This window comes from Dinoponera quadriceps, unplaced genomic scaffold (genome assembly GCF_001313825.1).
Source record: "Dinoponera quadriceps isolate SergipeBrazil2010 unplaced genomic scaffold, ASM131382v1 scaffold424, whole genome shotgun sequence".
In the NCBI taxonomy this organism is placed as follows: domain Eukaryota; kingdom Metazoa; phylum Arthropoda; class Insecta; order Hymenoptera; family Formicidae; genus Dinoponera; species Dinoponera quadriceps.
This window is the reverse complement of record NW_014554557.1, coordinates 391,885-408,622: the sequence shown is the minus strand read 5'-3', so window position 1 is coordinate 408,622 and position 16,738 is coordinate 391,885.

Sequence of the window (16,738 nt, the reverse complement as noted above, 5' to 3'; positions counted from 1 at the left end):
TTTTCTACCAAACTTTCGAAATACTCGTGTGTTAATTCAAGCTCTTGTCCACGATCTTGCGTGTAAACGTGAAAACGACATTCTAAACTTCGATTTTTGATACTGATAATATTTATATTACTTTTCAACGTTTCGCCTTCAATGAAGCGACGAATTTATCGCAAAAGACGTAACCCTTGATCGAACCTCTCTGACTTGTTTCGGTACAGCAGTCCTTAATAGCGAGTTACAGGAAGCGACAGTGGAAATCGGTACTTTTCCGTTAATCCCGGCATACGCCGAGGACTCCTTATCTAAACTGAAGCGCGACACAATGCAACGGGGGAACGGAGTACCGGTCGCGATATTTTGTCGTAGCCGACCGATACGCGGGGATCTTAGTACGTAGGGACGGTGTTACCGATGCTCCGTTGGCTGCAAACTACCCCGCGGCACTATTAAGAGCAAGACAACAAGCCCGAGTTCCGGTTTCTACAGTTCGAGAGCTCGTTCGCCGGGGTCACGAGCGTTCGTGAGATCGTTTCGGCATTGTGCGCGAAATTAATAATCGCGAGGCGGATAACATTGAGATTTCCAGCGGCACCAAATAGAAGCGCCCCCGGGCTTCGCATAATTGCTCCGACTAAAGTGCCCTTCCGGTCGTCGTTCGTGATTCCACCCACGAAGGGCCGACGGAGATTTTCACACCGGTGCGCACGCGATATCGGGCCGATGCTCTCACACGGCCATAGCGAGAACCTTTACGTCCCCTTGTCGTGAATTCCAATATCCTTCAACGACGGCGTCTTCATCGGGGCTTTTTTACGCACGCTCGCATATTCAAAAATCACGCGGGGTATCCGTGTGTTTGAAAAGCGGTAAGAATGTCGGGAGCACGCGCTACCGTCCGCACGTGCTCCCTTCCCCATTTCCCTCTCTCGGCGGGAAATCTCGACACCGTAAAATAACCGGTCCATCATCCGCGTTTGAAAGGGTATTCGAGCGCGACTCTCCACGGTAACGAGCGTGCGCGTAAGTAGCTTTATACCGCCAAGTCCGCGGCACAACAATGCGCGTTTCTCCGTTGGGCGCCCTCGATTGTACGTCAAGGGTGTAAACATCGGGCGAGTCTACTCCCTTCAATAGATGCGTTATTCATTGCTCGCTGTTCAGTGAACAGCGATTCTTTGATTGATGCAACAAACAGACGTGTCTGGATAGCGCGCGCGCGCGCGCGCTCGCCGCGGAAAAAGCTAACTTGATTTATCGATCCCGAGTTTGACCGCAAGAATCAATCAAATCCCGGACATACTGGTTTCTATAACAATCGGAACGTGGTTGCGGATAGGGTCGCATTACGCGTAACGCCTTCGCTCTTTGCGCTTTCCGCGACGAATAAAACGGGAGGGAAAATATGGAAAAAATTCCGACACGCGTGTCGGACGATTTCGGAAAAGCGCTCTCGCACGCGAGCAGGTATTTACTTCTTGTATTATTTCTCGTGTAACAAGAGGAACGTCTGATATTACAGCCCCCTTCCTCATTTGCATTTTGTATAATAACTTTGTCGACAATGAATATTTGAAATTGAGTACCGAACGATCATATCCGTCAAAGTATTGCCGAATCGATTTTAGACCGAAATTTGTGAAATATTTATTGCTCGGGATGTTGTTTATAAAAGCATGGTCACACTGAATAATGGGTCAAAGAGAAACAGGGATGGTAATATGGCCGCCAAGCAAAATAAATCTAAAACATTGATTTCGTTTCAAATAACAGAGCGTTGTGTTGCAAAATTGAGGCGTAATACCTACAAGGGCCATATTCTCCTCTATAACCTAAACATATATTATACATTATTTAAATACGCCGTCTTCTAACACGTCGTTTGATCAAACGTGTTAGAAAAAACTCCCCTCCCCGAATTTCCTTTTTCTAATTTCCCCTCGTCATTCCCGTCTCCCGCAGCATCTTCCCGCCCTTTTAATTAACCCGGTTTTCCTTCCAGTTTTTCACCGTTACGGGAAATTCCCACGTAAACGTACACGAAATCTAAATATCAGATAAGGTTCCACTTTGAGTGGATATAAAACAGCGGTGACAGACAGACAGCCGGCCGGCTGGCCTCCCGTGAACAGAAAACGAGCACTCCGTCCGAAGTCAACGCGCCATTTCTACGATTTTATCCCCAACCGCGATGAAAGGCGAGCCCCGAGCCATCTCATTAAGCTCACGGAACGTCCGTTTTCTTTTTACGCCTCTTCGAGGATGGCGCCTTTATCTCGCGCGGGGTTAGTGCGCCGATAAAAGCAGCCCGCGCAGCACTCGCGCCACCTGATTCGTCGCGGAATAGTTGTTTAGAAAAGAAAGTGCTTCGTTACGCGGACCATTGTAGTCGACCCTTTCAGGAACGGCGCCGTTAACGACGCTGTCGAAGGACCCGATACGGACTTTCCGAATCAAAGGCCGACGATTGCTTTTTACGACGATTACGCGGACGTGGTAGCTACTCCCTCACCGCGAATATTTTCAAATCCTTATAAAATCTCCGCCGGCCTCTCCGCGGACCGGCATTCAGAGACGGTTGAATACGACCGACCGGCCAAGATCGTCGATTATAGAACGCAAAAAACGAACGGCCCGAAGATTGGCCGCTACTCCTGCATTAAAAGTTTCCACGATAGATCCAAGTTGGAATATGCCAGTTTCGGCTCGACGGGGTGGAAAGAGCCGGCGATCCGCGATCGGATTGATCCCGCGGACACGAAGAGCGAGGAGGTACGAGGACTTAATGTCGCGGATCAAACTGACCCGGTATCGAGCCCGCGGGAACGATTCTCGATGCTTTACGAGGGATACCGAAGGGCGGCTAATTCGCCGACGCAATAGTTTAATACTCGAGAACGATACGTTTCTGATAGAGATGAATAATTCAAGACACGCGTGGCTTCCCGAGATCCCGCCGACCAGACTCACGAATTCGCATCTTTCAGCCAGGCTTTTTAGCCTCCGGATGGTAATCTACCTCGAGCACCGAGGAGTTTCTCGGACGCAGCTTGAAGAGTATCTCGCGACGAACGTCGAAATTCCAGATAGAGGGNGGGGGGGGGGGGGGGAAATTTGGAAATCGCTTGTCCGAATGACACGACCTGGACGCCATTTTTTCCCGCTAACGATATCTCGAATTCACGTTGCGCTTCTCTGTTTATACCTGAGAGTCCACGGCGGATCGAGATCGCGCCGCGATACAAATCGAAACGAAACGACGTGTGTTATTACGACACGACAGTGTCCCCCCTCCCCGCATACCCGATACCCCCGGAGAAGGGCAATCTTCTGCTTTGCCCCGCAACCCACACTTGCATCGGTCCGAACACGGCCGCATCGAGCGAACGTGGGTGGAAGGGCGCGGGGTTGGGAGAGGCAGCGGGCGCACGAGGCGAACTTAAAAATTCTTTCAACGTTTGTGAGATGCGGGCGTGTAATGGACCGTAATTTCTCCTTACCACAGTCGATTACCTTATTGTGCACTTGTTGCTGTGGCCGCGCTGTTTGTTCCCACGGTTAGCATACCGTCGCGAAAATAATCCCGCGATAAAACTCATCGCGATTCTTCGGGGGATCGTTCGTCGGAACTTTTTTTCTCCTCTGTATTTCTCCCCTCCCCCCCTCCCCTCCACCTCACAGTTTTGTACTCGCTCTCGCGCGCTACTTCCGTGCGCGCGCGCGCGCGCGCGCGCGAATACTGAATTAAACTGGATGGGCTTAATGGTGCGCGACACGTTGTAGAGCGCTTTTAATTCTTTACGCCACCGCGGGAACAGTCGGATTACCGCGGTGCGATCTGACTAACGACGCGGCACATCCCGGCGAATACGCAAACGCTCCGGCGTCGCGGCGAATTTGGAAATTCTCGCGCGGCAAAGACGCGCGCTGATAAATGAATCGCATCGCGAACGCGCGAAACTGAAAATGCACTCAGTATGCAGTTTTTAATTTGCCGGTCGCGGCAGAGAGAGTAGCGGGCGCTCGCACGCCCGGGGAGGGGAGGGGGGGGGCACGGGAAACGCGAATTCCGAGAAACAATTCATTCCGCGGCCGAGCTGGCGCGCTCGGCGGATTGATCGGCGAAACGGAGCCGAGTGTTCGGCAGTGTAGGGAAAAATGGGAAAAAGAGAGGAGCAAGCGAGCCGGCGAACAGATCGAAGTGAAATATAACTAGCCGTGCGCGGCGTTGGGCGTGACTTTTAATTTTCCACTTCGGGTAGCAAGCCCCTAACGAAGGGCCCGCGATCGATGCGAAGACGCTTTCGGCTTTGTCGCCGATGAGCGGTGTGTTAAGAAATACAGGAAGAAACGCGCGGAAACAATTTCCAGATTGAAATGTGTCCCCGGATAAGACGACGGTGGAAATTAGGATGGAAGGGAGGCGACGTTACGGCACCCGCCGATGCGGAACGCAGGCGAAAAATGGGAATTGGCGCGACGAAAAATATGAATAGGAGCTCTCGAATCATATTTTATATGAAAAATGTGATTGGTCGGACGAAAATAAAAAAGAACGAGCGTAACGTATACACTGGAGATCGCGAAAAGGTACCCGCGTCGATACAAATAATTGAGGTCGAGCGATAAATCAATACGCGTACCGATATTTACGTAATTTATTGTAGCGGCATGGTTTTGTAGCAAAAAGAAAAAGGGAGTAAAATAGAAAAAAATAAACATATATGTTTTCGACGGGCGCGAAAATTAATCTCGGCCTCTGACCTGCCGTCCGTTGCAATTATGAAAATCGTAACGACATGTATATGCTATATACTCTCGTTATTATTATTACTGTATTAATTAAACGGAAAAATATATTTGAATTTAGTATCTACATGTAATAATAAGTACTCTGTTACAAGTGATATATTCGAGTATTATTGGAGTTCGGCTCTTCTTCGAGACGGTTGTAAAAATCATATTATTCTACAATTAGAGAGTTCATTCGGACACCACCGAAACACACTCGCGCGCTTCCTTCTATTTCCGTCCCGGCGAGGCTGCGACAGCCGGAGGGAAATGTTTTCGTTACGTCCATCGATGCGGATTCATGCGAAACATTTACGAACGAGGGAACGAACATACTATGAGGCGGAAAAAGAGATTTCCTCCTTCTCCGAATACCGTAGTAGACGTTTAAAGCCCGTCGATCTCTCGTTCCACGATTCCGGCTGTCTTCGCGATGTAGACGTTGCGATGTCGCCCGAACAGACAACGATCGAAGGGTTGCCGAGTTCTCGCGTCATGGAGCGAGAGAATGAAGGCGGAGGGAAGGGTCTCGCGCTTCTTACACGATTTCTTACCGGCCCGCTTCCATTCGTCTTCTCATCTCCCAGAGGGTTCGATCTTCACGGCCGCTCTTTCTCTCGCGAGCCTCACCTTTTTCGGCCCCTCTCTCTGCCCGACGCACGTCACACCCTCGGAAAATTCTTACCGCGGGCGAGAACTTCGGATCCGCAGTTCCTTCATTTGTTCACGTCCGCCGTTGAAACGGCATTTGGATAATTTCTTTCCCCTCTTTAATCCGCGAGGAGTTTTGAGCCCCTCCTCCTTCCCCTTCTAAGCTCCCACTCTCCTCCGTTCTCTCTCTCTCTCTCTTTCTCCAACCAGCCATTCGCGAAGCGAAACGTCATTCGCCATCTCGCGAGTTATCACCGTTCTCGATAGTTATCGGGATTGTTAATTTGCGGTCGACGGTACGGCCGGATGCCTCCAGGAGACAGGCGAGTATAATTAAATTGATATAATTAAACGAGCTATGAAACCGTGACGTTAACGAAGCGTGTTACAGCGAGGAGAAAGACAAAAATTGATAAACGTCGCAGATGGAAATCGGTCGGACAAGAATAATTGCCGATATATTTCCTACCGCGGGATTCGATACCAAGAAACGCGATGTGATATCGCCCGAGAGCGTAGTTATTATCATCTAATTTAATCTAATCTATTAATCTAATCTAATTTATTATAATCTATTATTAATTTAACATTCTCCATATCATAGTATTCATTCGAATAGACGATATGTATATATAATTCCTTCGTGAATTCCTTTAACGATAACGGAAGCAACGACTCGCATTGAGATCGAAATGGTTAATCGATATCGCGAAAAAGAGGCAACAATAAAATAATGTTTCTTTATGAAAAATAGGAGTTAATGCATACATATATGTTAAACCATAGAAGATATGAGGATAATTAAATGTCGAAGCGAATACCATCCTCATAAGATAATTAATCCGCTTTATTGTCTTAATAAATTAAACAGTACGCTTGTATCATTAGGAGAGAATTATACTAATGAATATACGCACATACTATCATATCCAACTTGTATTTTGCTCCGTGTATAATGGCACAGACTAAAAGGAAAAGTAATTAGAACGCGAAATGTGTTGTGCCGTTGGCTACTGCTAGAGTGTGTATATTTTAATGCGCTCAAAAGTATTTTTTTCATCAAATAATGGTTGAAACGCGAGATAAAAAGGCGCATCAGACAATGTTGTTAACAAATTATGCCGTATCGCCATCTTTTGAGTCTACCTGAGTCGAAATTTTAGTTCTACATTACGTGTTTGTGTTTATGGACCGCTGCTATTCGGCTATTTGAATCGACGTTTCTTGTAATGTAAAATAATATAATAAATATACAGGCACACAAGTGATTAAATGATCGCGGATTAACGAAGCCAATTATTTGTCAAATAATGACGAATGTGGATCTAAAGTTCGACTCGTGCATCGTTTTATTCGCGGTAAGTTCGTTAAACGTTCATTAAAAACGGGAAACCTCCTGTACGAAACAAATGATTTGATTTATTTGGGAAATATGTAATGTATCGCTGCCCGCGTCCCGACGTTTCCAAATCCGCCATCCTGGCTCCTCGATCCAGCATCTTGACTGCTCCGTCGTGGCACTGACACTCGCACAAATACGATGTAACGTAATCGGTCCGTCAAACCATTTTCTTTGGAAAACATTTATAGATATTTAGAAATATTTATTTTTATTTCTGTAAAGTTAGAAAACGATTGACGAGAGGAATGATAAATAACGTACCAATACACGTAGTCCGTAGTACGCGTGCCGCTCGTCGACTCGAAATGTAAAAAAAAAAAACACTCGAAAAAGTACGCGACACACGAAGGTATGTTCGACCGCTTTGAAGTTCCGGAATGTTTTGATTGCGTGACCGCTCGACCTTCGATGACGAGCGACGATGATTGACGATGGGAGAGGGTAAGTCTACTTTTCTTGCCGATTGTTTTGATACTCGCGCATGTCGCATACTTTTCCGTGATCGAGCGTTACGTTGCATCCCACGCAAAATATTTCATCGGCTCTCGAGACGTTTCATCAAACTCTTAGCAACGTTGCGTTAATTAACACGTGCATTTTCCGGTTAAATTGTATTTGCACGAGCGTCAGTGTCGCACAAGTTAGTTCATTCAAAGTGCCATGAAAATGCATCTAAAAGTAAAATACTATATGGGGAACCCAAGACGAAGAATGCAGAACAACGTGGGACGCAGACAGCGACACGTCAATAAATAATTGATATATATTTCATATATATAAATTTTTAGTTGCTTTCGATAATGAAACAAAATAAATAAAGAGATTGTGAAGAAATAAAATTGGTCGTTTTTAATTATATTAGATCCGCCTATTGATCTTTGTAAAATTATTTAATACTTGCTCATTGTATATATTTTACTTATAGTTAAATCAGTTACTCAATTAGTACATTGTTTATTGAAATTAAGAATATTGATCAAATATAGGGGGAATATTGAGATAAAATCGGATATTACTTGTGAAGTAAGTCCTTTTTTTTTTTCTTTCAAAACAATTCAACAATTCAATTTGTCTCTGGAGAAGTGGCGTCAAGTAACTAATTAGTGCATCAAAGTAAGGCAATGTAACCTGTATAATGTCCTTCAAGTTTGACGGAATTTGTAGGGTCGATGTGAAACCAAAATTTCGACCCGGCTGGGTTTCAACACGGAGAAGCACGCATCTTCGCGCTCTGTGCAATTCTCCGCGGATCTCTTCGACGAAGACGATGTGAATCACGACGGAAAAAATTTAGCAAATTAACGAGACGTCGCATCTTTCTTCAGGGCGGTAAAGAGCAGCGTATTCTCGATTAAGTGATGTATCGCACACACGGATTAAACGCGAATACCCGCCGTAACTTTACGAAGATTATTTCGAAACATCGATCACGTATCGGGGCCACGTCGACTAATTTATCACCTATCGTTTATCCCGTGGAGCCAATTTGTCGGGCCGTCAATTACGAAACAATCGACGAGCAATTAAGCAATCGTTTCGCGTAATCAATTGGTAACACGTCGCTGTGGAGCGTGCGTGGAGTTGTTCTTTTTTAAAGCAACGCGACTTTTTCGTCGTCGGATTCTAAGTGGCTAACTCATTGCGTCCGATCGTTCGAATTCGATCACGAACGTATGTCTCAGCATGTGCTCTCCCTGACGCGTTGTTCAATCTTGGTGGCTTTATTCACGACGAGAGAATACGCGATATGCCGAGCGATTGGATAATCGATTTAGAGGATAACAACAGATTAATCTGATAAATCGCCACGACCGGACGGTCACGGGTCGAGAGAATTGATGAAACTGCTTATATATTTGCAAGTGCAACTGAATTCGCTCAATAATTGAAGAAGCGAAAACGTCAGATATCGAGCTTATCGCGATATCACCAAAGAGATGACTTAATGACATGCGATATCATTTATACAGTCAGTATTTCGTTTTGTGCAATTATGAGAAGTGAAGTTTTCCGTGCAAGCAAATCGAGAATATCTTTCAGAAGAAAGGGAGGGAATAGTGAAACAAGAAGAGAGAGACGGGAGGTTCGGTGTGCGCCGCCATATTTCTACGTAATGATCTATAAATTTGCAGGACGTCAACTCGTCGGGTTATCACATTTCACGACTTATCTGGTATTAAAATTCACTAGAACGTATTATCCGTTTCAGTACAAAATAATAAAGTGGGCCGCTATAAATTTCTCCGAAAATTCTCGACGGCGCCTACATTCGAGGAAATATAAGGTTGCAGTTGCACTCTCGTAATTCATATTGTTGCAAACAATAATACAAGAAACATTCCAGCACGAATTTTTATACTAACATTTGTCCATAATCTTGCGCCAAAATCAATGTACAATATTAATTTATAATGTTTCATACGAAGACAAGCAATCGACAAGTATTTCGTATTTCTTAAAGTTTGAATCATAATGTATAGATTGATGTATAGAAAGGGTTAATTTCATTAGGCCTGTGATTATTAAGAATGTTTTGCTTGTGATTTTGCAAGTTCGGCCAGCCTGAGTTAAGTCAGTTAAAACCCCAGACTCTGAAGCACCTTGTATATTTCCGTTTTGCGATGCTCATGTATGCACATTCTCATCAACTACCTCGGCAAGCTTAATACGAATTCCCTACGGATGTGTTGTGCATCTTTGTTATGCGAACGTACTATTCTTAATTTGCATATCCTGACCTTTCTTTCCCTACGAGTTATTCTTCTTTGCGAGCTTGATTAAGAATCTACCCCTTCCAGGTAGCCAGTAATTTCAGCGAGAATAATACTGCCGAGTGCAGGTAACGAGTCACTTTTATCGTAGCGCCAAAGGAAATAGGATCCTTTTATTTTGCGCGTTTCGCCGTTTATGAGTTTACATCGAGTTCGTCAAGATGGATTTCTATAAAATGAATATTCGAGTGCACATATTGATTCTTGAAATTACGGAAAACTTCTTCGTTTTGTGATCAAATAAATAACAAAGGATATAGTAGTACAACAACAATGTAATCAACTCAATGTAGTTGAATTCAATAATGTAGTTAACTCTTACATTGCTGAGAATATATTATATATTATACATTTAACGTAATATACAATCTATAGATCGGTGTGGTTGTAAATAATAATCTTCTTTTAAAACGCTGCATCTCTTTCTCCTGCTCGAAATATTGATACGTGTGAGAAATTTATCGAATATAAAGTGTACAAATATACCGTTGATAAATAGTCCGTTAATAAAGGTTCTGAATTTCCATTAGTAAGCTTCAATATTAAATTTTAAAGATTTTAAGACAGCTTTGAAGCGCAAATTCTGCCTCTCCAGCAGCATTGTGTATCGATGTTATCCAAATGTCGGTAGTAAAAGTTTAAGCGACGAGAACGCTTTACCTACCGTTGTTGGAGATTCACAAAAGAACATACAAAATTGTTTCGAAATCCGGGTCACAGGAAAAGTATGCAAATCGGTGCCCGGCTTACATATCCTCTAAGGGCCACTGGAAACATTTTAAGAGCGGATTCCCTATCTTGACGGAATACGTCAAATCGAGAACGATATCCATCCGTGCAGATACATATTTAGCCTTTACATCTCTCGATATGTATGAAACTAACCAAGTCGAAATTTCGATTCAGCATTAACTAGAAATTGTCAATTCCTAATTAATTCATAAAACATCTATTACCTCATGTTTACTCATCACGCTGCAAAGATCGGAATATATCCGAAAAAAATATTCAATGAACTTATTGGAAACGACAACTTTCTCAAAGTAGTCGAATCAACCGGATAAATTTATAAATTTTTACGAAGGACGGAGTCAAAATTTTAAAATTAGCAGATATCTAATCGAGGTAGATCGGAGAGAAACGGACATCTAATTAATTTTTAGAACATCGCACCGGCCATGCGGTCGTCCTGTTGGTTAGACGAACGTAATATGAAAACATAGTGTGATAGAGCGAAAAACAAGCGCCACATTCGCGCTGGCGCCAACGTCGAGCCGAAAACTGACATTAATGCCGTGATTTTAAACGGCTATAACTCGCGAATGATTCGACGTAGCGACGTGAAACAAAAAGCAATCTCTTTGGCAAGCTCTTCCGCATATGTCTATGCCGTTCTTTTAATGCCAATTTGCGGGAGTCGAGCGTTGTGATCGATTAAAGCACAGCAAATACGCTTACATAACGTAGCGCTTCTCATTCGCGATAAAATCGTGCAGATTCGTTTTTCTTCGACTCGTTTATTCTAGAAACAAAATAACTATTTTTCATAAAACCCGCATCGTCGTAGTACTACGCGTTGCCGAGGCATTAATTACGAAAGGTCGTAAAGCATATGCTACCTCCCGTGGTTAAGTACATACTCAGGCGACTACGTTAAGAGCAATGCCCGTGTGCGTAAGTGAGCCTGCGTTCGGGGAGCATGTTATCAACACTATTGCGTCATTCTATCCGTGTTTTATATCCAATGAGCGATAAAGATAGAATGACGCAATAGCGCTGATAGCGCGCCCCCCGAACGCAACCTGAGTGTGGCGATGACCATGTAGTCCATATGGCAATGTGATGTTAGGATAGGTTAGGGTCGCGTAAGCGAGCACTGACCTCGCGCAACCAGCGATCTAAAGAGAGCAGCACGATACAATAATCGATATTTTCGCTTTAAGTTGTCGTTGATATTTCAAATAGGACTCGTTGGAAATCTAAAATTTTCGTATTTCTGGTAAACATGTAATCATTTTTTTTTTCAAGATAAAGATTGTTTATATATATCCTATTATTATCCATATTAATTATTTAATATTTGCTTATTGCATATACTACCTGTATTTAATTAAATTTCATAATTAATACGTTGCTGGTTGAAGTGAAGAATAAATTTACTACGTGCACATAGAATATTAAAACAATCGAATGTTAAATAATTCAAAAATAAGTGCTTTTTCAAGCTTCAATATAAAAAAGCTAGTGAGTAAATTGGTGTGATAATAAAGAACAATAATCTCTATAGTGTTATGACTTGAAATTCTCTATTCAAAATGTTGAAAAGTCAAATTTAAAATGTCATATTTAAAATATCGAATTTGAAATGTCAACTTTTTAACTCGAGTATGCACACTTGATTAACTACGATTAGATATGAGGTTGATTGCTTGACTGACGTGTTTAAAAATCGCGCAGAGTCCGGATAATTATCTTTGATAAATAGAAACTTGAATAACAAATAAATACGAGCCATTCATATCGCATTACAGTAGATAGACATGCAATTTACATGCCGCAGAGGTAATACCGACTTAAATAGAGCAAATTTTACAAAGCGACACGTTACTTTGTCACACGGGAAATAACGTACGCTCTGAACGTTACAGTTCTCGAGATTATTTCAACGTCAAACAAAATAATTTCGACGAGACGCAGCTCGACGTCACAGTAATTATACGTTCGTTCCTTCGTCGAGTTCTCTCGGACTGACCTCTCTCTCTCTCTCTTTCTCTCTCTAATTCTGATTGCTACAAACATTTAGTTAAGTGCGAACGTCGGCTATTTAATTAAACTGGACGACGCCTATCGTGCTTGTCGTTCAGTCTCGCGTTCTTCCGTCGTAGCTAATTAAGCTCGATTGATAGACTCAAAATTTGCCGCCGCGCAAGGCGCGCTCGACAGCGTGGAATTAATCCCGGCAGGACTCATTTCGTCGGAGCCGCACTAATAGTCCGGCGGCATCATGTAACACCATCATAAATTAATCCCGGACAGTCGTTACGGTACCTTTGAATGGTCCACGGCCACGGGAACATCGCCATAAACGGCACGTAGTTACGCACATAACCCACGGGCGCGCACGCGAACGTGTATCCCTAACTGAATAAATAATGCAATCCATCGACCGGACGTTAGAAATCACCTAATATTCCCAAAATGCCGTGTCACTTCTTATGCCGGGCACGCAATTTTATCGAGACCTCGATGCTACCAGGAGAAAAGTCGCAACAAAATTCAGATATAGGAAGGCCAAAACTGGCATAGATAACTGGCACAGCAAATTTCACGCTATCGCAGTAAAATCTGTTCTAATAGAAATAACGCGCCCTCAGGACGGATTAACTCGGCAGAATTCTTTTATCCCGGCAACAAAATTATTTCTACTCTAATTACGAATAATTCGCTAATTTGGTTAGACCAAGTAAATTTTATCGCTGCCGCAACGACTAACATCGCAGTAACAACGATGGTTTCGCTACAACAGCGATATTCATTCTCTCCGCGCAGAAGTGTTTCCGGTTTGCATCATAAATTGTAATTTTGCACTTTCGGCGAGGTTTCAGAGGTCGGAAACAAGATATCACGTCGGTTTTGACGCTTTTCCTCCACGCGCCAGCAAGTCCGATGACACAAAGGCGCGCGGTAACGCGGAAGTCGTATCGGTATTGTCGCGGGGTGGGCGAAAGCAACGGCCGGAGCTCCTCCGAAATGATCGCTTATAAAAGGACGATCGGCGATACGTCGCTACTACGTTTGATACGCGCATCTAGCTTATTTATAACCGCGCGTACAGCCCGAATAAAGAAGGAATCACGATCCCGTACCTCGGGGAACGTTTCGCTATAAAACGGTCGTGCGGGAAAAAAGCGGGAAAAACGTAAATCGCGCGCGTGTAGTACCGAGGTCGAGTCGTATTGCGAGCCACGATGACATCGCTGATTAGGAATCACGCAATAACGCACCACAGTCCGAAGCCCGACGAGCAGGTTGTATTTTCGACGACGGCCGTATCCGCTCGGCCACTAAATATTTGCACGGCGCATCGATGGCGCGTGTGCACTTATATAACGTACCGCTCGCGCTATTTCAATCCGGCACGATGCGTGATCGAACAATAATATCGGTCTCTTGATGAAAGGAGAGACCGCGGGCTTGTTTCTTGCCGCGATCACGCGGCGTTTGCATTCTCCCGCTCCGCTCCGGAACTTTCGATAAACAACAAATATGAGTTTAGCCGCGCGAGCCGGCGCAAATAAACTGTTTAATGGTATCCGCAGCAAGACGCCTGTGACCTCGCCGAGATTCCGCCCCGTCAGTGCGAGAGAGGGTTAAGCCGGACGATGCGCGTTGTTTGTCCCGAGCATGAAGAGGAAGAAGGGGGGGGGGGAGGAGGAGGAGGAGAGAATGCTCGTGAAAAAGTTCGGTGAGGCGAAGCGAGCGAGCCGCAACCTATGTAGCCGGCAAACAATTCCGAGGGAATGCCGGTGGGCCGTTTGCATTACTGCTCGATCCCCTCGAATCCGTGGGGTAAGAAGTTCAGCGATATCTCGAAACTCGAGGGAAATATGCTTATAGCGGGGAAACGGTGGTGATCGGGCGACGACGCTACGGCGAAATAGAGCCGTCGCTGCCACCTCCATCCTCCCCTCCTCGTCGTCGTCCTGCGCTCCACCTTCATCGAAAATCGAGTCGTTCAAACTTCTTATACGTCTCGCGGTCGGGCGATCGTAAATGTCGAAGCTCCTAATCAATTTGGTCCATAGGAAGGAAGAGGCTGAAGCGCTCTCCCCGGGTCGCCGCGCCTAGCGGTCTCCACCGCGTCACTCGATCTTCCTCGGAGCAGCGCGGCCGGCTAAGCGGAGCCGAACTTTTCCGTGGCTCTCGCTAAATTGCTTATCGACTCAGCATCTTTCGCCGCGGGATCACCAGCAGTCGAAACAGACCCGATAAATCCGGAGCGATGCCAGCTCGACGGCGTCGTACGTACGGAGAAGCGAGATATTATTGAGCGGCGAATAACGCCGCGGCGGTATTCGCCGTAATTGTGGATTATGTTATTCTTGTCCCCTTCAGCGATAACCTCGCCGAGAGCGATTGACTGTGATAACGATTGTTAGATATAGAAGAGGTTGACGCTCGTTAAAAATCGCTAATGTCGCGGAAATTCGCCGGGAGTCGCGCGAGTCTTCCTCTCGGGTTTTAGGCGATGTAGGGGAAGGGGGTGAGACGAAGTGTGTAGGATGTCGGTTGTCTAATTTTTCTAAACCAATAAGAAATAATGAGGCAGTGAAAATTATTTTTCGTAAAAAAACGTATTTTTGATCTTGATTATATTGCTCACGCATAACGGCGGGGATGAAATTGACTTGTTCTAAAAAAATTTAATTAAACAGGATTTAATTTAACAGAACCCTATTATTTATTTATAAAATTTTCTGCTTATGCGGATAATAGACAAGGCTGTTTCAGGTGCTCGGGGAAAAATTGATCATCATTTTTACGTCACCGCGAAAATGAGAAGTCGAATCTTAAAGTCGTCACCTTGCTCCTCTTTTCTCCACTTTTATTCTTGCAGATTCACAAAACTACGAACGAACCGCCATAGGAGCTCGCGTGAGACAGATATGACACGTGAAGTTTCCGTCTAAAAAATAAACTTTGAAATTTATCCCTCGTGTGGGGGAAAGAAAGAAGTGTTCGCAACTTCGACTTGAGTTTGCTCGCCGTCGACGATTGGCGGATAAGAGGCACGACGGTGGGAGTGTTCGTGCTTGATAAGAGAAGAGATTACCGCGAAAAGAGCGCCTGATACGTAGACACACGCGAATAAGAAGGTAGCGGAGAACGAGCGTAGCAACGACGATCGACGTGTGACCGAAATGGCCAGTTCCGTCGTGCATTAGTACGGAAATGGCGTGTGATTTGTGACTGCGGGAGGGAGGAGGCGGTTGCTTTCGGACACGTATTTTCGGACGCACGTGCAAGAAAAACGCGGCGGGCCCCTGCACCACCCCCCATCCGTCGTGCTTCCCATAGACAGCAATAACGAAGTTATACTGGCGCGCGAGATAGACGGGAACGAGTGAGCGAGCAAGCGAACGAGAAAACAAGAGAGAGAGAGAGAGAGCGATGCCGATGATGCCCGGCGTCGAGCTACGAACCCGACAAACACATCAAGAGCGTATACCGTGGGGATTAACCCGGTGAATTTATGAGCTCTCTTTCGCGTGAAGCGTATATCGACTTGCCGAAACGCCAAGAGAGCCCAGGCTATCCTCGCGGCCGAAAAAATCACTACCATCCTCCCGCTGCGTCCTCTCCCGGGAGAGCGTCGGCGGGATGCGTACATCGTGTCCCGGGTGAAAATGCTTCTGACGATATCGCGAGTTTCCGCGTCTCTTCGCCACGCGCATAATACAAGAAGGATCGTTATCATAATGGTGGAACCTGCCGAGTGGAGTGAAACCGGAGGGTTCGTCGACCGTTATCGCGACCCGTAAAACGATATCAAAAGCCAGGGCAGTTTGACCAACACTGAGCGTCGTCAAAGGGAAATAAGAATCGCGTCTGCTATGCGCGATCGGCACACGACTTTCGAAACGCGTACAGTTATAAATCCGAAGAGAAGGCTCTCTTAATTAATTTCTTGATTAAAATAGCTGGTCCGCCGGATTCTTAGATATTAAAGGACCCTTACGTAAGTTTATTATTTACTGAAAAAACCTATACATTCCTATAAATTTATTTAACTATCTAAATAATAAATGTTAATTTTCTGAGCGCTCGAAATGAAGACAAATATACATACAATATCGCAAATGTGGAGATATTATTTATTCATTTTTCCCATCAATGCTTTATTTATGGAACATTTATTTATTTATTTATAAAATCACATTGATAGCTCAATTAAGCCAATAGAGGTGTACGCATAATAAAAAGTGACATATAAATATTTTAATATGTGTATGTATCTATACGTATCGCGAGTATCATTACAAATTGTAAATTTTCCATAACTGTATATATTTTCAGGACAAAGTGCTCAATAATTCTGACATTTTTGTACAACGTCTCTATATTAATCCTTGAT